This window comes from Astatotilapia calliptera, chromosome 2 (genome assembly GCF_964374335.1).
Source record: "Astatotilapia calliptera chromosome 2, fAstCal68.1, whole genome shotgun sequence".
NCBI lineage: Eukaryota > Metazoa > Chordata > Actinopteri > Cichliformes > Cichlidae > Astatotilapia > Astatotilapia calliptera.
Genome location: NC_137423.1, coordinates 11492666 through 11514227, shown reverse-complemented (window position 1 = coordinate 11514227; position 21562 = coordinate 11492666). Strand labels below are relative to the sequence as shown.

General features: G+C 43.7%; 1 long non-coding RNA gene across 1 annotated transcript; it reads left to right on the top strand.

The window, feature by feature from the left end:
• Positions 1–3833: 3833 nt before the first annotated feature.
• On the top strand, positions 3834–8547 carry LOC113032080 (uncharacterized). Its single transcript, XR_003273840.2, has 3 exons — positions 3834–6318; positions 6445–6518; positions 6640–8547. It is a non-coding gene; the product is annotated as an uncharacterized LOC113032080 (long non-coding RNA).
• Positions 8548–21562: the final 13015 nt, after the last annotated feature.

Below are 21562 nucleotides of genomic sequence, written 5' to 3'. Positions count from 1 at the left end.
TCCGCAGCAGCAGGGAGGCCCCGCATCCCAGATCCCAATCGGACGGCCAACACCTCCTCCCAGCCCCTCCACCCCGATGGCCAGCAGAGAACAGGGGTGTGTGAAGACACCAAACCTCCCTCCTCTCGCTCATGTGTAGTGTTGCTGCATGTTGTTCTAAGGTGCATTTAAAACACGGGAGAGCATGGTGCTGCTGCCAGAGAGCAGCAGGTGTTAGCACGGCCCCTCCCGAGAACCCTCAATGTCTACATGGATTTAAAATTGAGAGGTGGGCACCGGCGCAAGAGGTGGGGTTGAATACACAGACCGTCCACTGGACACAGTTAACGTGCCCACCCTCAAGGCCCAATATATGTATGTGTTATGAGAGTGTGAGTAATGTGGATGTCTAAGTTGTGGAATAAAATTGAGGCACTGGTGGCCAGAAGGGGACGGGGGGGGGATGCCTCCCCTGCACCCTGGTGACACACCCGCACCCCAAGGCCCTACTTGTGTGGGTGGGTGTGTTGGAGTGGGAAGAGGGAGGCAGCCGGGGATGGAAAGGAAAAGAAGGGAGGAGCAAGATGCCCTTCCCTGGGGCCAGCTCCCCCGTTGACCCCAGTAGGAACCCCCGTCCTTCGGCACCCACCAAGGCAAGGGAGCCCAGGCCCATCCAGATCAGGGCCTACGGCAGCAGGACCGCCCAGCCCCACAGGACCCGGGCCAGCCCACCCGACCCCACCGCAGAGGAAACTGTACCCACCCTAACATTCAATCAGCTCCCAGACTGCACAAGACAGTAGACACCCAGGTTACGTTTATTCTCCAACTCTCCTATGACTCTCCCCCACCTGATGACTGTTCTTGCAGAGGATGGGCGTCAGTATGGTGTGGAGAATGATGTACTGGCACCTTTTAGGCGCCTTAATACCAGTCAATCATGGTGTTGCTGCTCACCGAAACTTGTCCAAACTCATTGTCTCATTCCCAGTAGAGCGAGTCTGTGCAGAGCGCTATATCACGACCTCACTGACAAAAAAAAAAGCTTTCTCTGTGCCGTTAACCACGTTGGTGCTGTACAAGTAAAACTTTGAAGATTGATGCGGAGGTGTGGTCCCTGGCTTAGCTGCAGGGGAGGAGTGGTGCAGTGAGCTCAAGGGGCAGTACCAGGAAGTACCAGTATATTTTTTGGTTTTGTTCTGTGACTCGTCATTTCCTTGTCCTCAGACTTTGTCCTGCAGTGCCTCAGATTCTAAAATGATCCTGAGAGATGACTCTGCAGGAGGAGCCAAGTATAGTGTTTTATCTTTAAACTGGAACATGCAAACACAGCAGGATGAGGACGTTGTCTGTGCCATGTCTGTTTTATTCTTATCACATGTGCCATGTTGTGAATTTAAATAAAAGTGACCCTAAATATAAAAACTGAAAAACACAGCATCATCAACATAACATCTGTGAGTCGCAGAAAGCCACAAGGAAACAATTTATGATGCAGCTGTGCCGCACTTCATGTATAATTGGCACCGCTTTAAAATGAAGCTCTAAAGTGAAGATGTGCCATTTTTCTAAACGCCTGTTGCCTCGACTCCCCTCTTATCTCCTCTCCTCTCACATCTCCTTAGTCACATCTCTGGTGGGAGGGGAGGATTTGAGGATGTGTAATGTGGGAAATGAGAAAGAGGTCTTCGTATCTCAGAGTCAGTTATTTGGTTTTGGTTACTTCCTGCTTGACTCGTATCTCACGCCTGTCTCTCAGCACCAAACTCGTGGGTGTAAATAAACAGGGGCGTATATCGCGCACTAATCAGGCCACCACCCGACTAATATTGTGTTGATGCTGTCAAAACAGCCCTCACCTCATGGTATAGACTCCTGAAGGTGTGCAATGGTATCTGCACCAAGATGTTAGCAACAGATTCTTGTTGTAAGACACTTTCATGGATCTGACTTGTTTGTCCAGCACATCCCACGAATGCTTGATTTGACTGAGATCTGGGAATTTAGAGGTCATGTTTTGCTCCTCAAACCATCCCTGAACTAATTTTGTTTTGTGGCACGGAGCACTGTCGTGCTGAAAGAGGCCGCAGCCATCAGGGATTACTGTAATCATGCAAGGGTGTGCATGGTCTGCAACAATGCTTAGGTAGGTGGTACGTATCAAAGTAACATGCATATGGATGCCCAAAGCATCACACTGCCCCCTCCTTCTTCCCATAATGCATCCTGGTGTCAGGTGTAAATCGAGGCACAAACTCCACGCTCTGTCTTCTGACACCTTTCTATCAGAACCAGCTTGAACTTTTTCTGTAGTTTCTGCAGCTCCTCTGTTGGATCAGACCACCCGGGCCAGCCTTCGCACCCCACGTGCATCAGCGAGCCGCCCATGACCCTGTTCCTTCCTTGGGTTTTTTGAAAGACACTGACTGCTGCAGACCAGGAACACGTCTGCCTTTTGTTGTTTCCTTTCACTGAGTTATTCTCCTGCATTTGGCATATCTCAGCTACATATAGCATAAAAACAACCAAGATTTTTTCTTTTGTTCATACAGAACACAAAGTAGACATTTTTATACAAGTGAGCCCTCACTGTGCAGACGGAAAAGAACTGCAGTTTACTGCATGTGGCGAATAAAAGTTCTCTGACTCTGAACAACTAAAGAAATGTAAAAGAAAAAAGTAAATGTGTAGTGCCCTGATTTAAATTATTACAGACACTGTTTGTATTTAATGATCTGTAATCTCTAATGGTGCCACTGCGATGTCATTATGACTCAGCAGATCTTTAGTCTTTTACACCTTGTGCATAAAAATCAGGATCCATTGAAGTAATGTAGTTAGACTCAGACTCTCCTGTTAACAAGGCCCCAAACCAAAAATGAAAATGACTTGTGAGTCATGAGGCTCCATGACTGCCAGGCACAGGTGAGGTAAGCAGGTGAGTGTCCCTAGGGCCTAATCGCTGGAACTGAGCCGGCATCGGTGTTGTTAGTTCCACCTGAGCTTTTCCTAGGACCCGTCCAAATGTTAGCTCTGGAAAAGGTCACTAAATCAGATCCACTGGAGAGCAATAAAAGAACACAACTCCTCTGACCTTTTTTCCGCCAACTGGTGGCCACAAGTTAACACCGCATTACCTGGAGGATGTCTTTAACTTCTACCTGTGAGCTTTGGAAGTCACCAAAAAAAGACAAACTGCAAGAAGAAGCTGGTTGTTCTGTTTCAGGATGAAACGTTATAAACAAATGAAAATCTGACCTGACCTGCAGCCTCCAGCCCTCGCCCTCCCCCCGTCTATGTTTGACCTTTTGCCACTGATAGCAAACAGAAAACAGTGCTTATAGATTTCAGCCATGGCCGGTGTTTGCACGGCCAGACGGATCGATACATCATACTAATAAGTAAAATCTGCAAGCACCAATTATTGCATGTCATGTTTACCCGCCCGAGTGAGTAATCGTCCAATTTAGTGAAAGCTCACCGAGGAAAGTGGAGCTGCCGGGAGCTCGTTATAAATTGTGCGCGCGCTCTCTCTCTCTCTCGCACACACACACACCAACGAGTAATTAAGATCCCAAAACACAAATGTTAATATCGCTCGGAGCCTATTAGGCCTGCGGGGCCCGGGCGTGTGTTCGTACGTGTGCAGGTGTCGAATGAGCTTTTGCTGACTCGTTTCCCAGAATGCCGTTCGCATTTCTAGCACGAGAGCGCCATTAAAGCGAATTTCTCACTAGAGACCGAAAGCAGACGCGATCTTTAAATCAATGAAAAGACAACATGTCATAATAAACAAGACTAAAGCCCACACTGTGTCCCACTTACATATTTCATGCAGTGCATTATTTGCTCTTATTATTTACACATTCATGCTCGCTTGTTCATGCTTTGCAGCACATTTTTATTTGCAGAATAACTTCAAGCTGCTGGGACACGTAGTCAAACTTTGATTATGTTGCATCACTGATGGGAAACTGATGCTTAAAACTCTTATCTGCTTCTGGGTCAGTTCTAAGGCAAACTCCTGAATTTTATTTGTGAAGTGTAAAGCACGTGTAATGATTGTAGACTCGCTGATTGTGGGCAAGCTGAGACGTATTGTTTGAAGCTGTCCTGAGACATCTCAAGCTGTTTGTATTTTTTGTGCTGGGAGTCATTAAACATGAAAATGCGAATGTTCCCCAGATCGTTCAACCATAGACTGTAAATTCGAATTCAAAGCAGCTCATGAATGTGTGTATGGAAGTGCATCCTGCATGTTCACAGCAAATGCACACACTAAAGCTAAAGATGCACCTGAGGGTGACTCCGCCTCTCCGGGGTTCATTCTCATGGGACCAGGAACGCGATCAGGAATTTACAAAGGAGTTTGTTCTTCTTTACCGAGCGCTGGCGCTGGAGGAAAGGTCAGTTTGTCAGCGAGAACGAGGATTTTCAGAAACTTCCTTACGAAGTTCCTTTTTTTGAATCAGTGTTTATTTTTACAGATAAAAGTGTTGGTCAGGTGCAAGTTTCACACTTACTTGTGCGCTAGAGGGGAGGTCAGTGGGTTATTAAAATATTCACGGCAGCCTGGCCTGCAACTGTTTTCACATCATCCAGTAAAACCATCAAACAGCGGCGGTCTGCGTGCAGGTGCTCTGCGCTGCTGTGAATCGAAGCCAGGTTTGACCTCCGGCGAGCCATCGGTCCGTCGATGATGCGTTATGGATCAATGTGCAGTGGCGCCGCCGCCGGACATGTGTGCGCCTCGTAGAGTTTGCTCCTGCGGTTCGACTCCTGACACGAGCTCCAAAGCTTGTTCACAACCAGCCAGCGGCTTGTTTTCACTGAAAGCTCAACTCATCCAAGGCGTGTTTCACCTTCGACGCCACCGCTTCACACACTATTGATATTCTGCCTGCGCCTCAGGCCCGTGTGTGTGTGTGTGTGTACTGTATGTGCCTCTCTGTCTCTCTCTGTGCAGATAGTTTGCCTGAAGGAGCTCTGCTGAAATTAATGACTTTCTGCTGCTGATGCTAGAGGGCCCCTCCCCGTCCTCCTCTCCTCAGCCTGCTGGTTTGGATGTCGGCTGCTTGTGTTGTCGCTGTGGTGTCCAGTGGCACCGCTGCTGCCGGGAGGAAGAGGGATGACCTGTTTCTTCAAGACAGGAAGGGCGGGAGGATCCCCGTGTCAAAACTTTGCAGCTGCTTTGAGAAGGCTCGAGTTTAGCAGGGTTTCCCTCCTTCCTTTTTTTCTTTAAATTATTCTGCCAGTCTGGTTCCTGACCTCGCTGAACCAAATGTGAGGCAAATGGTGAACAATCTTGAAATGAACCATTCCCAGGGAGTCAAATGCTGCTGCCTTATTGCTTACAGAGAAGATGACCTCTTAAAATCCAGTCTTAACCCAGTCTGTGGTTAGGACTGGATTTTAGCCATAAATTGGTAAATTTTTAGAAAATTAAGCATATTACTTTTTAAATTAAGTTTCTAATTGTGGCAGTAAATACTTTTTCTGTTGATAACAGGTTTTCCATTTAGTTGGTTCAAATAAGTAAAAGGAGTTAATGAAGCTTTGCAAGCATAAATCACGCTGCCATGACATTTTTAAAGAGACAAAAGTCTTTCTCCTGCATCCGGCCCAAACCAGCCACATTTCTTCAGTCTGTTTCTAAAGGTACTGTCATGGACTTTAACCTGTAGAGTCTAAGATGGAGCTCTTGGGGCTTTTTTGGTTTCTTTGAGCATTGCTCAGAGTGGCTGGATATCCACTCAGGAAGACTAGCAGCTATCAGGAATGTTTTCCACTTGTCAGTAATCTCTGTCACTGCAGAAAGATGAGACTTCAGATTGTTTCGAATTGGCCTTTTAACCCATCATATATCCTCAAGATCATCGCTGATGTCTTTCCTCTTCCTGTGTTAACGCACACCTTGATGCTCCAGACCAGCAAACTGATAAAACTTCTGCTTTTGAAGGAGCTCACACTCACTAATTATCAATTAATCAGTGAATCTGATGATCAGCACCTGGCTGCTACGTGGTACAAATGCTGAGGTCATTTTTTTTGTGTTTGTGTTCACACTTTCTCTGCCTCCCCACATGACTTCTTCACGGTCCACATCACTGTGACACAGAATCTATAGGAGCCACTTCAGCTCCAAACAACGATGAAATAATCACAGAAGAGCTTCAGTACTGGGCCGATCACAATGGATTCTTTAGAACGCAACACTTCTGATGGTGACTTTGACGTCTCTGTGAGATCCAAAACATCACAGTCTTCATGATAATCATGCAGAAAAGAGAAAAAAGCGAAGTTTAAGTGAAAAGCAAAAACTTATTTGGAGAAAAAAATGTAAATTGTTCTGGATATGTTTGATTTATTTATTTATTTATTTATTTTTAAATTTCAAAAGCTAAAAAAAAAAAAAAAACACTTTCTTAAATTGTGCTCCTCATTCATAATGTTTTTGTCTTTTAGCATTTTAGCTGGTTTAGAGTTTATAGGTACCAAAAACCATCAGAACCATTTAAAAACAAGGGATTGTCAAACTGGTAAGAGCTGAAAACACAGAATCGTTATTCTATTAAAACCTGAAGAGACCTACGGGTAAATCAAAGACATTTTTACACCATGATTCAAAAAAACAAGCTTAACGTGGGTTTTCTTTTGCAGAATAAGAAAGTGGCGTTGTTCTGGCCCGGTGATGCCAGGAGAAGGAGCGTGGGGTGTCCTCCTCCTGCTGTGACTCACAGGTGGAGAGATCGGAAGCAGCCAGCAAGCTGGATAGATTCTCCAGATTCTTTAAATTGGCAATTAGCTTTAATGAGTGCTTTAATTTTAATGAGAGGCTTCCAGATCTTAGTTCATTCATTCATTTCACGTGTGACACCACCACCACCACCCTGTTCACCCCGTCCCTCCCCCCAGCTGTAACATGAAGCCTGTTTGGAGATTGCTGACTAACAGTTCGCTGACCTTCCACCCAGTTGAACCTGATTTGTTCCACACAACCCTCCCCATCAGCTACTACCCTCTCTTTTTTAATTAATTTCTTTTATTTTATTTTTTCCCTCTGGCATGTCAGTCCATCTTATGTTAGTGAAGCTCTGATTTCGCTGCAGTCAGAAGCATCCGAGCCTTAACGATTTGCAGCCCACAGCTACAGCCCCAATTAGGTTAGATGTGGACGCAGAGAGGGATGGAGGGCACGAGCAAATGGAGAAGATGATTGGCCTGATGGTGGATGTTTGATATAAATTGTCTTAATGATTTTAATCCCTCAGAGTGCAGTGTGGACTCAGTCACAGAAATGAGCTGGAGCAGAAACCTGAGGGTTTATGAACACCACAGGCGGACCTGCAACACGAGGACATCACATCCAACAGAGTTTTACAACAAGTATCCTCAGCAGTAACAAAAACATATTAATTACACATCATCTAGAGAAACTGGTCAGTGTAAAGCTTCTCTGTGATGCTGAAACACACTGAAAATGGCATTGAAGACAACGCTGTCACACACTGAGACAAAGGACTGTGCAGTTATTGGCCTCTTTTTTGGAAGTTTATTTAAAATTGTGCTGACTTGGTTCTGCTGCAGAGAAGAAAAACGTCCCGCCTACAAGATATTCCTGCTGTGAATCAGTTAGCAGAGCTGTGAGTCAAGTTATTCTCTAGTTCACTAGTGACATGCATGCTCAGTTTGTGATCTAGACATCTACCAACCTGCATTTATCATCAATCAGTGGACGTCTTCTGTTTGGTGCACCATTATCGGTCAGCTGTACCAAACCATCTTAAAGTGTATAAAGAAGATATGCAGTTTGTGTAATGTAGCTGAGGGGTTAATCAGGGTAGCATTGTTTCTGCTGATGGAAGCAATATTTCATTTTATTCAAATCTTTGTACAATTAATGTAAATCAAAAACATAAAACCTCTAAAATACTTTTTACTCTTTGTTTCCGACAAGAAAGGTGATTTATAGAGCCAATGTCTGTGCTTCAGCAAAGACACGTCATTTAATTTGGACTTAATTAGGCTGTTTTGTCATTTAATTGGAAGGAGCTGTTGTCCAACGATATCAGGCTGACGATCTCCTCTAGAATTTAAAATAAATTTGTATTGATTTCAACAAAGTTTGGCTCGACAGTCTGAGTCTGCATCGACTGACCAAATGTGTCCAAGTTGGGTTTCCAAGTCTGGCTGCAGACCTCTGAATCACCGCCAGCCTTTCCTACTTGTTCATTATACTCTTCGACGCTCTGCCCTCAGTTACGGAAACAACTGAGTCACTCAAAGCTTCAGGATTGTGATTGGAGGCATCATCTTCCAGTGCGTGAGCCAGAGGAACGTCTGGGAAAATGTAGCTACAGAAGTTGTTGTAAATCACCGTAAAACTAAGTTAACAGCAGCTTTGTGTTAACTGAAAGTGTCAGCGTTAGCGGGGGTCGATACATCAAAAGTCTGCTGGCCAGCCAGAGCAACATGACGGTGAACACAAACACCATGTCAGGCTGAAAAAATGATGTTAAACACATGCATATTTATTTAAGAACAAGCACCTGGTGAGCGCAGCTTAACAAACCCAGCCCAAATCAGAGTGTCAAACTGGATAAACTGCTTAAAGTCAGGTTTAGTTTTAAATCATGATAATTTCTTCATAATCTCTGGCTTATTTCTGAGTCCGTCTTTTGTCCCATCACCCCAACCCATGATGGCTGCCCTTCCCTGAGCCTGGATCTGCCTGTGTTTCTTTCTGTTAAAAAGGGTTCTTCCTTCCCACTCTCACCAAGCGCTTGCTCACACAGGGTTGTGTGGTTGTTGGGGTTTTCTCTGTTTACCTTAAAATATAAAGCACATTTACATGACTGTTTTGTGATTTGACATTAGTTCAATTCAGTTTTATTTATATAAGTTGCTGAGACTGCACACATCCTGCTCTTTACCAAGTAGCAACCTCTGGGGCGGAAAAATTAAACCAACCCACACAAAGACCTGCATTTCCTCTAACATCCACTAGAGGCTCCGGCAGTGAGTCAGTCCCAAGTAAAAATGTCCAACGTGACAGCAGAAACAAACATGTTTATTCCGTGATACAAAATCCTTTCTGGTCATCATGTATATGTTGTGATCTCCAGTCTTTCTCGGGCTTTTCAGTTTTGAAGTTTAGAGTTTACTCATCATTCTTTGGTTTGTTTGTTAGAATCTGCTTTACATTTTCTCACCAGTCTTAATGATTTCTTTGTTGTAGTCAATTGTTTGGGTTTGTTAGTATTTTGTACTTTCAGCTCCTGTTATGTTCACCTAGTGTTTGAATCCTATGGCTCGTACCTGCTGAGATGTTTAGTTCCTTCAGGGTTTCTCTCTTCTCTCGCACATGCTCCTTGGCCTGCACTTTGGTCATTTTGCTTATGCCTTGCATTTTTTTTTTTTTAACAAGTCATCTATTTTCATACAGGTGAGGTTTCGATTTAGAGTGTAGGCACTTTGACTGACAGCTGGGTGAAGACACAGGTGTCTGCACCTGCTAGCTGTCTGCTAGCCTTCACCTCAGCTAACTGGAGTCCCTAAACTGGACCTGGACCATTTGTAGTGCTGGTGTCTTTTGGAGCATTTGTATTGGACATTATCTGACCAATTATATGGCCGCTGTGAAGTTAACTGTACTAACATACTGTCTATTAAGTCTGAGCTCTAGTTTTTAACAGTGAAATTAAATAATTTTATTTGGGTGGTATCTGCTAGACTCTTCGCGTTAGCTGATAAATGTAGCACTGCACCCATGCCCCTCTACAGGGTAATCTTCCAAAAGGTCAGCGTGGTATGGCCAAAATATTAATATAATACAGTGTTGAGAAACTGGTGGACAACATCTTTTACATACAGTCTATGGGCTTGAAACAAGAAAGCGACTTCCTTGTGCAAATTTCCCTTTAGAAGCTGTTTTGTTGCTCGTGCACATAGCAGAATACTGTTGCTATAGAGACATCCGTCATAATTAATGTAGCTACTGGAAGTACTTGTTGGGTCTCTGTAAACATCGTTGTTCTGGCTTTAAACAACAAGCCACCGTCTCTTTTGTTAACGCTTTCCTGTCAGGCTTTATTTGGATAAAATGTGCACAAAATGATGAACGAGATAAGGTGAAACAGCCAGCTGCTCGAAGCGAATTGTCTTGAGCAGGCCTGCGGGCTTATGAGACAATTTATTTTTCAACACAGAGTCATTTTAAATGTGAGATTGCACGACTGGAGGGGACCTTTAATGTAGAGCCTAAACCTCCCTCCCAGCGGGGAAATTCTCCCAGTTCTTTCTCTGGTAATTGCAACACCATGATTAAAGGTTATCACTTTTTACTCCCACACAGACGTACAGAAACAATTCATGTGGGGTTTGGAATAACAAGTCAGATTACATACAGTGAGCCATGTGTACTGAAAAGCCTGCTTCAAACCGGAAATGGAAAACCAGAATAATGCATCGCTTTCCCTCTAGTCAATAAACCCCAGGGGTGGGAGTGAAACAACACTGAATGTATTCTAAGTACTGTGTGTGTGTTTTAATGTTTGATATATTGTATTCCCCAAGGCCATAAGAGCTCACGGGAGCTCCAAATGTGGATTAATCTGCCACTGAAAATAGTCCACAATGACAAAAACAACGACACCAGCTGCTTTGTAGATGGCACATTTAACATAAATAAACTGATGGCATATGTTTATTCAAATAAGAAAATTTTTACAAACTAGAATATGTTGCTTTTCAAATGATGTCTGACACTTTCACTTTAACACTTTCTGTTAAAAGCTTTTTCCAAATGTGAGAATTTGATAAAAGGGATAGAAAATGGCCTCCAAACCCCAGAAAGGCGACTGCTGACCTGTCGAGTTTTAAGAAGTTAATTCTAAAAGGATCAGGTGTAGACATTTAATTGTGTTGTTGTCTGTCTCATAGTTTGATAATGATAGTCTGCTGGGAAAAGCCTGCAGTTCATAAACTGTATGGGTGCAAGCACAGACAACCTGCAATTAGTGATCGACAACTAACTAACTAATAAAGTACTAAAATGTCACCTTTTCCCTGTCTTCTAAAACTGTCCACAGACTGGTCAGATAATGTCATTAAAAATGCCCCAAAAGGCTCCAACCAACCAATCCTGTCAGTCAAAGAGGCCACACCTCCCAATGGTGCAAATGTCTTATTGATATTAAATGGAGTCGTTCTAAAGGAAAAACCACTAACTTGCTTTGGAGGCAACCTCGAGCAGCCACTCGAGGCTTTACTTTTTTCAACGATAAGCTGCTGCTTGGTCATTTATCATTCATCTTTACTTTACTTTTATACTTGAATTTCCTTCTACTTCCTGTTAGCTGGCCACTTGGTGAAGTTCAGATAAACACCACATGTATCAGACTTTTACTTTCTTAGTTCCCTCTGTCTCAAAAACACCTGATTATGGCCAGAAATGCCTCGATTCATTACAGTTCAGTGACATTTTAGGCCAAGTCTAAACAGCTATAAAAAATAATAATAGTAATAATGATCCTCTGTACAGCTGCTGTGAAGGGAGAAATTTAGCATTTAACTGACCCACTGCCTTCTGGTTTTAGCCCTTAACACTACACGTTCCTCAGTTTTTTATAGACAAACATAGGTTCTTCACAGAGGAGTGATGTTCAGAGTCCAGTTCAGATTATATCAGCAGGTCACTGAATGAAATGATAAAATCGACTTCAACTGCAGCCTGGGTGTCTAACCCTATAGCTTACTGTGACGCTAACACCCTCACACACATGCACAAGATACCAACAATGACCGACAAATCTGCACCTTAAACCAATTGTGGCGTGAAAACTCCAGTTAAAGCCTGGATTGTGCTGTTTTAGTCTAGTCGGGAGCTGGAAGAGTTTGTATTGATGTCTGAGTGAAGAATTAGGCTTTCGATCATAAGATGTTCAGCTTTAAAAAAATAAATAAATAAATAAAAAAATCAAGATTTTAGCAGAATGAAAAAGTATCCATGTTGCGATATTTTGCAGCCCAGGCGGTGTTTTCCTGTATCACACCATCAGCATGAAGCAGCATCCAGCCTCTGACAGAATACCAAGACATAAACACATTAGTATACTGTTGCATATTGTAATGTGTCCCTGACATTTCCTTCCCATTATTCACTAATGCTGCATCCACAGCACAATGTCTCTGAATTTATCACTGAAAATTGATGCAATTTATATTCATCTAGCACAATGACACAACACCAGAATATGGGAATGGATTCCCTACTTCAGTGGAAACCACAGAGTGTGAATGGAAATGGTGAGAACAGATATTTAACAAGCAGCAGTAGCAGCTGAAACACAGACTGAAGATTTACAGGCTTTAAGGACAAATCCCACACATTACTCATTTATTTTTTCAAACATATTTGCTTTTGTGGCTGCACGGAGAAGACTCAAAGACATTTTAGGAACCGTTTAACCAGAATGCTCCAATCAGCAGATGTTCAGGATTGAGAAGTAAATGTGATTTAAAGAGGTGAGTGCTGCAAATTAAAAAAGGAGGAAAAAAAAAAAAAAAAAGCACAGGACAGGAGCTGTTAAAAACATGACAGAGTGACGTAGCTTCTGGGTCTGATTGACAGATTGTGTCATAATAAGAGGAAGGAGACTTCAAGTCGAGTCGTTACTCCTCAGCACCGAGAGGAGCTTGTTAAAAGAGGTTGGAGGAGCTCGCAAGTTTAAAAAGACCAACACTGAAGTGCATAAAACCTCCAACTTTTAATGTCCAGCAGGGGGCGACATCTATGGTTGATAAGACTGTCCCACTGCATAGAAAAATTAGCCTACTGCTCACCTGATCTCTGAGCCAAGTAAACACTTTTCTGATCAGTTTATGGTTTCGGACGCCAGTTTGGAGTCTTATTGAATTTAAAATATAAATTACTGCAGATGGTACGATCCCATTAGTCAAAAATGACAATCAAACAGGAAGTGATCCAGTTTCAGAAAACTAAAACGAGAAAGTTCAGAAGATAAAGTTGCATTAGTTGCATGTTAAATATACAATACTGCTTAATTTCTGCTCCTTTGTCGTATCCTTAAATTATGATGTTCAATATGTTTTAAATGGTGGCAGCTCTGCACTTCATCTGCAGAGGGAAACAGAAGTCGCCCAGCTGTAGGTGCTCCATATCAGGGCCATCAGCCCAGCTGCCCGAGATAACGAGCAGCACAACTATTTAAGAGAAGAGAATAATTTATAATTTGGAAAGATGTATCCACGAGCAATCGAAACGTATGCACTTTAAAATGATATTGACCCACTTTCCTGTGTGTCCAAGTGCTTATGATCATGAAAAAAAAACCAAACTGTTATCAAAGACAGTTTCCCCCCCCCCCCCCCTCACAGAAAATCCTAAAGGTCATACTTTGAGCTAAACCCAGAAAAAAGCAAAGCTCTCATAAAAATGCTCGGTGAACAGACTCGGCCTCGAGGTTGAGAGAGCGCGATCTTTAATCTGTGCATCCAAGCTGCCTCTCACCTCAACAGGAAGGACGCCAAATCTCCACCGAGCATTTCCTGAATATCGATGTGATAAAATCTGATGATGGCTTCAGTGAAATGTTCAGCCACACGAACCTTCAACTCTACTTTTATCTGCCAACATGGACTTAAAAAAAACAGCAATGGAAAGAAAAAGCTTTAGTTTGTATTTCTGCTCAAAAATTCTCATTTAAAAAAAAAAAAAAAGGAGAGAAAGACAGCGACCTCTGCCTGTGGATGAGCATCTCAAACAAATCCTCTATCATCAGCAACAGATTAATCCAAATTCACTGGTCTTATTGATCTTACTTGTAAGTAGGATATTCTGTCTTCATTTGACTCAATGATATGGTCTGCTTTTCCCAAATGCCAACATCTTAACCTTAAAACCTCTAAAATTTGTCTTAGTCCTCAAGTAGTTGAGTTCCATGCTGAGCCAATTAAAGAGTAATCCTGGACTGTGATTCTGGGCTTTTTAAAAATAAAACTGACATGACTTTTAAAATCTGAAAAGCAATACTGCCTTCAACACTCCAGACTAAAGCAACAGATATGCTGTCTGGTTTCAGCGGGGACCAAAAATCATACACATCCAACCCAGGCTTCTGGAGGGTTTCACAACGTATGCAAATTGCAGAGGAGTCATGAATAATAACGGTTTTCATTAAAATCATTGCTGCATGGAAAGTTTAAAGTGTCTCTAGATTTCATACAGTAAAACGATTAAATCATTATCAGTATTGGTAAAAGGCTTGTACGTTGCCATTTAACTAAAATTACAAGGCTGCTTTAATTTTCTGTCACTGTTAACTGGTCAGAAAACTAAAGTTATTATATTTGAAACGAGTTATCAGAAGTTTTTGTTAAAGTTTCTTTTTCCATTTGGGTGATCTCAGAGGAGGGGACCTTTTTTTTTTTTTTTATAAAATAAGGGTTTAGGCACCGCAACTACATAAGTATCATATGTCAGAATGCTTCATTAACATAAAACAGAATTCAAACACTTCCTACAGCTAACCAGGCTGCAGGAAACCTGCTTGAGTTCAGGATTCACGTTTGTCACGATTCTGTGACAGCAGGCAGGTTTTGGATCCTATCCCAGCTACCATGGACAGGTCACTTACCTAACCTAACCCTAAAAGCTTACAGTCTTTGGACTGTGGGAGGAAGCTGGAGAACCCGGAGAGAACCCATGCCAACATGGGAAGAACATGTAAACTGCACACAGAAAGGCCCCGGCCAACAGTGCTAACCTCTACGCCACCATGCTGCAAGACTAAAGCAAATAACTGAAATTTAAGAAGGTAGAACTTCAACACATGATCAAAAGCATAATTACAAGAACACTGGAAATCATAACTAAGAGAACTGTTAACTGACGACAGTCTGAAGACATGCAGTTAGTAGGTTCTCTTCTTATAACAGAAGGCTTTTCTTTAACACTTTATGTAAATGTGCTTCCTTACCATGCTGCTTTAAACTGAACCCAACCTGACTCTAAGTGGGTAGCCAGTGGCCTAAGGTACAAGGTTAAAAGAGGACCGTGATCTCGCCAGAGGTCATGTTGTGCATACTTCTGAGCAGTGGACCGTTGACACCCCGAGGTTGTGTCGGTCCGCACTATGACTGCATTAAAGTCAAAATGATGCGGCCAGAATTTAAACTTTAATCAAAAATAATGATCTTGAGACACAAAGTTTAAGGCTGCGCTTTCAGGGAAAGTTGTGCATGCAGCTGATGGCTCTGAGAACAGAGGAGTGGTGCCATGCTGAACAAAAAAAACCCCGGTCTCAGTCACCGAAGGAAAGAAAAAAGTTGGCAATGTGTTGTATTTAAGCTGTATGCTTGGAAGCACTGACTATATGCTCTTTAATGTGGACTGAATAATATCTTCAGCGAGTGTGGTGGAGAATTTTCAGAGCGCTGTCGTAATCAAAGCGGGGGATTTGTTCTGCTTCGGCATATCCTCTTCCTCAGCAGAGAAAAGAGGAAGAGACAAGAAAGAAAGCTCTAAATACAGTGTTTGACTGCGACACGGCTGCCGCTCTGACACCGCAGCCTCGAGATAAATTTGCAAAGTGTGTTTCCATCAAACATGACCCTGCTGCTCACCAATTATCTCTCCAGGACTGCATCATTTCAGCAGCCGGGGTCGACCCCGTCTGTCAGCTGCTGTCTGTCCTCCCGGCCGACTGTGGCAGGGGGAATGTAAAAGCGTCTCTCCATCGGCAAATAATTGCTCTCAGAAAGCGTGCAATCTGCAGGGTCGGAAGTTGAAGCCTCCATAAACAGACGGCGCCTGGCTGTCAGAGGCGGGCCTCGGTCACCTGCACCTCAGAGCCGGTGAATGCTTCTTTGCTTTCTCTCCTTGGAGCCCTTGTATTCTGCCCGGCGTCCAGAGTAGGTGGACGTCTCAGCATTTCGGCACCGACCTCCTCGCACTTTTCACCGGGAGCAAATCTGCGTCTGTCACAGCATCCGAGGTGGCCCGCAGACCGCCTCGGATGCTGACCACTTATGTGCTACTTAAGTGCAACCACTTATGCTACGCCCCACTTAAAACAAAGTGTTGACTGGGGTGGGTAACACAAAGTGAAAAAGAAAACATGAACTACTGGAAAATAGATGTCATTAAACATGATTTATTGCACAAAACTACTAAAGTAAAAATGAACACAGGGAAGCTCTTTTCTCCAGGGTCTCCAAGGCCAAAACAACAAACAAAACAACCCCTCTAGCTAAAAATCAAACCAAGACCTCTCTAACCAAAACAAAATACAATGGCTGAGCTCCCTGTCTAGCCAAAAACAGGAGAAAACGGTTGAAACAAAATGGCAAAGAACCCCTACCTGCTTCCACAACGATGAACTAATTAACACAGGGAGGGCACACCTTTGCTTACAATAAAAGAAAGACACCAAAGTTTCACCGCACCCACACTAAAGCCTGCTGCCCAAACCACTGTAGCTCACAGTTCTGGCAAAATGGGGGAAGTGGCCAGAGCGTGGCAGTTTAGGATGGCCGTGGCTGACGAGCTGGAACACACTTCAGCTGTGGCTCATGAGGCAGACCAGGAGAAAAAAACTCTCACAGAGGGAGAGTCACTAGAGGTCAGCGACTGTAAACCCCCCCCCCCCCCACATAAAATATCACATACAGTAAACGGACACTTTTAACTTTCACCAAGGCTACGTCCACACGTACACGGGTATTTTTGAAAACTGGGATTTTCCGTTTTCGTTTTAAAAAATAATCCCGTCCACATGTAAAGGCAGAAATGAAGGAAAACGCTGCTAGGAACATGCCAAAGCAACAGGTGGTGCTATATTCCTAACCGTGTAGAAATGTTGGCCAATCAGAAGTCTAGAAGCCTAGAACCGAGTCGTATGTGTGGAGGGTCAGTAACTGTGTGTGTATATGTAAGCATTTAAACACTGCAGAGAGTACAATTGAGAGTAATAGTATTGTAGAAATTCATTTCACCGAAACAATAACGTGGCGCACAGTGTGACGTCAAAAAATGCGCACACCTTTGATGCTGCGTTTTCTCCGTTTTTCTCGTCCACACGTAAATGCAAAAACGGAGTTTTCAAAAATATCCATCCTGGCCGGAGTTTTTAAAAATCTCCGTTTTCAGTGACCGAAAACGCCGTTGACGTGTGGACGAAAGGTGCAAACGCATAGAAAAATCTGCATTTTCAAAAATACCCGGGTACGTGTGGACATAGCCCAAGTCTGTAGGATGTCTATGTTGTACTCCTGAGCAAGCAACGCCCATCCCATCAGTCTTTGGTTGTGGTTGTAGGTGTGTTTTAGGAACACCAGAGGGTTATGGTCAGTATAAACCATAACAGGAGTGGTGGTTGACCCCACGTATACGTCAAAATGCTGCAGAGCAAGCAACATGGCCAGGGTTTCCTTCTCAATGGTGAAATAGTTGAGTTGATGAGGCTTGAATTTAGCAAATTACTTACAAATACCTCGACCCGTGGGTTGGAAGATAAATGATTCTTTAAATTACATGTTGAGGAACTTGCTAGACACTTTAAAGTGTTGTCTCGCAAGTCCAGCTCGTAAGAGCACAAAGTTTACAGAGCAAGCTGCAGTGCAGAGGACACGAGGCAACAAAGGGTGCTGCTCAGCATCAGCAGGAGCTGAGTGAGGTAATTCGATCACCTGGAGTCCCAGTATTTTAGCCTGTATATTATTGGTTTCTTACTAATGACCAGCAGGCGGCAGTTGATAACACCAAACTTCTAATTAGTAGATGGCCTCCTCTACTTCCTGAGCTACAGCCACACAACATATTTATTGTGTTGATGTGCATATTATTTTGTTATTTATTTTTACTTATTCTGTACTTAAAACTACATTGTGTCTCTCATTTCCTGTAAAATACTCCAAAGTTGGGCAAAATTAAGCCACTCCAAAATAGAGTGGAGAGTACTTACGGCGTAAGATGTGAAAATATTGTTTGTTTTTCTGCCGAATTAAAAGGAAGTTATGCAAATAGTTCTTATATAGCACTTTTCTGCTCTAACTGAGGCTTTTTATTACATGTTTTTGGATGCCCAGGATTTACTGGAAATGTTCCAGCTGTGATGGACCGTCTCCTGGGACGAAAGCTGTGGTGAACCTGGCTGTCTGGGCTTTTTTTATAACCTCAACAACCTTGATTTGACAAAACTGATAAGCTAACACAGCATGATGAATAACCCCAGTGCTCCACCATTTTCAGATGCTCATACTAAAACTCAACACGTGCAGATCTTTAGTATGAGCCCATCAAAACTTCACTTGTAGTTGGTCACTGAAGCGTTTTGCTGTCTTTTGCTCGCTCCTTACCTCTTTGACCTCTAACGAAGACCCAACATGTTGCTGCTGGTTAAAGAGTTAATTCTGCAAAACAGAAATACTGTGTGAAATGTGTTGCCTGGAATCAATTTAAAAAGAAAGAATATTTGGTGAAAGTTTAATCTAAAAAGCTGCAAACTCTTCACTCTCAGTTTACTGCAAGCTTCTTTTGCATCATCACAAAGGCACTAGCATCCAGTGCGACATTCAGAGCTAATTATGGGCCGCCAGAGGAAAAAAACAAAAAGCGCAACCACACAACAGAAAGAGGATCAAAGAGCTTATTTATGGAGGAGTCAGCGCACTTCGATGGTCTGACCGGAGGTAAGAACATCAACAATGTGCTGAAAGTCACGCAGCTCAAGAGATGGCGTTCGCTCGAGTGAGTAAGTAGCAGTTCACGGTCGTACCATTATCCTGCCGAGGGGCCAGCGGGTGATTATAGCCTGTTGCCCCGGCCGCGAGCTGTTGAGGCTCATTAATACAGCTCTGAAGGTGGGCTAATTGGTGCTTAATTACTGTAGTCGGCCCACCAACAGTCAACGCAAACAGCTGCACCCAGCGAAGAAACAAAAAGGAGACGGAAAAAACCAGAGGGATGAATAAGCAACCAGAGACAGGGAGACATTCAAAGAGCGTTTGTTCTGTAATTGTGAGAGGAAGCAGGAGGAGGGAGAGCACGCTACGGCAGCTCGTCAGGACAAATTGGGAAGATGTGAATTATAGATTTCTGCGAGCTCTCCCTCTTTTCCCTCCTCTCTACACTGAGCCTGTAGAAATTGCTCATGAAATGTTAAGAGGACAGATGGCAACAAAAGCAGCACACAGGAGGATGAGCCGGCACGTAGAATGCAGCCCGTACCACCGGAGAGCGAGCAGAGATTATCGGGCCCCGAGCGCCAGCAGATAAGACGTGCAGACCAGAAAAGAGGTCCCTGTTCTTTCTTTTTCAGCTTTGATTACAACACCACGCTTATTTGATTGTGTGGGACAATTTGTGGGGAAAGTGTTTACAGAGCAGGAAAGTGAAAGAACTGATGAAAGCGTTGCGCAAAAGAAGAGGGCCGGCGTTGTCTGGCTTCTGATTATTCAGCTCTTTAACGGCGATTAATCTCCCGGCTTTGGAGTGGGAGGAAGAAGAAGTGCTTTTTGTCCTCATGACAGGGAAAAAAGTAGAGTGCGAGCGCAACTGTGTGTTTATTTTTGATGTGCACAGATATTCATATTAGTATCTGTATTGCAAATGGCGGCCTAATTGTGCACGCACCGTGACAGCTCTCAAAAGTGCCGGCGACCAGCCGAGGGTCACGCAGCATTACGTGTTATTACAGCTCCTATGGCAACCATTTACTGCAGAGAACATGCTGCTGCATTCACTGTAATGAGAAATCCATTTGTGGACAAGGCAACAACAAAGCCCTCAATTACTGCCCGCACACTTCCAATCAACCCGACGCACATTTCTCCAACTCCAAAAGCAGCAGCAGACCTCCTCCCTCCCTCTGCTCTCCCTCACCTTATATTAACGCCGCAGTATTATTTTTGACAAGCCTGTCGTTGAATCGCATTAAAGACTTCCCAGATTATTATTACAAATGTAAAATTACATCAGCTCGTCCCCTGGCTGCCGCCGCCGCTGTGATGTGCGCTGATCACTGCGTTCTCGAGAGCATCTTCCTTCGGATTAGAGGTGCCACTGTTCATAAACTCATCAAAGCATAGTGAGCACGGAGCCTCTCAAAGATAATGAAAATGTGCCGACAATAACGCGGAGGATTAAAGCGCGAGTGTGTGAGAAGAGAGGGGAGCTTCAGAAGAAGGAGGTGAAAAGAGAGAGACAATAATGACAAATGCCTGTGATAATTAGATCCTATGTGATTGGGATTCCTCACAGGTTAATGCAACTTCTTTCTCAGGTGATGACAAAAACGAAGCGTTTTGACCCAGTCTGCTCGGATCACCAGGTCAGATGAGACAACAGTTTCAAATTTAAAGCAGCTGACCTGGAAACGGCAGTGCTATGCTGCGATCAGACGAAACAGAGCAGGAAGCGGCTCTGCCAACACCATCATCATCATGACCATGAGGAAGACATTATGTGATCTTCCAGGTCAGCGGGTATAAAAAGGCCAAATGATTGGAAAGTTCCTCATTTCTGGGCTGGAAAATGAAGCCCACTGCAGATGTGGCAACAATTGCAGTTCCTCTGATGGCCACTAGAGGCTCCAGCTGTGAGTCGGCCCCCGTAGACTCCTGTGTTGAAATGTCCAACTTAAAGGCTTAAAGTGCATTATTGGGGTGTGGCCTCTTTGACACAGGTGGCTGTAACCGATAGCTATCTGCAAGGCTTCCCATCAGCTAATTGGATACCTGGAATGGAACCTGTGGACCATGAAATTAATACAGTTATCAATAAAAAAAAACTGCTGTGCAGTTAATTATACTAACAAATTGTCCAAGAAGTCTGAGCACCAGATTTTGTAACATTCTAGAGCTTTATCAGACACGGTGCCAATTACCCTTTCTTTCTGCGTGGAGTTTGCATGTTCTCCCCGTGTTTGCGTGGGTTCTCTCTGGATACTTCAGTTTCCTCTCAGAGTCCAAAGACATGCAGTTAGTGGGGTTAGGTTAAGTTGTGATTTCTAAATTGCCCATAGGTGTGAATGAGAGTGTGTTAGTCCTGCAACAGACTGGCGATCTGTCCAAGGTGTACCCTGCCTCTTGCAGTATGGTAGCTGGGATAGGCTCCAGTTCACCCACCAACCCCTGCAACCCTTATAAGGATAAGCTGAAGAGGATCGATGGATGGATGGATGGATGAAGCTTTATCAGCTGGAAGGCTTGGTTAACAAGTTTTAGCCATTAAAGAAAATGTGGCAACACTGGCCAGAGGAGATAGAACGTTGGACCAGGTGTACACCAACATGGCGAATGCGTACAGAGCCCAGGCTTATCCCCACCTGGGTCTGTCAGACCATCTCTCCCTTCTGCTACACCCAATATACACACAAAAGATCAAGAGCACTGGGATTACAACCAAAACCGTGAGAACATGGCCGCAGGATGCTATTCCGATGCTTCAGGACTGTTTCCACTGCACAGACTGGGATGTATTCAAGGTGCAGGACACTGACAATCGTGTCGCATTGGACAGTTACACCTCCACTGTCTTGGACTACATCTGTTTCTGTGTGGA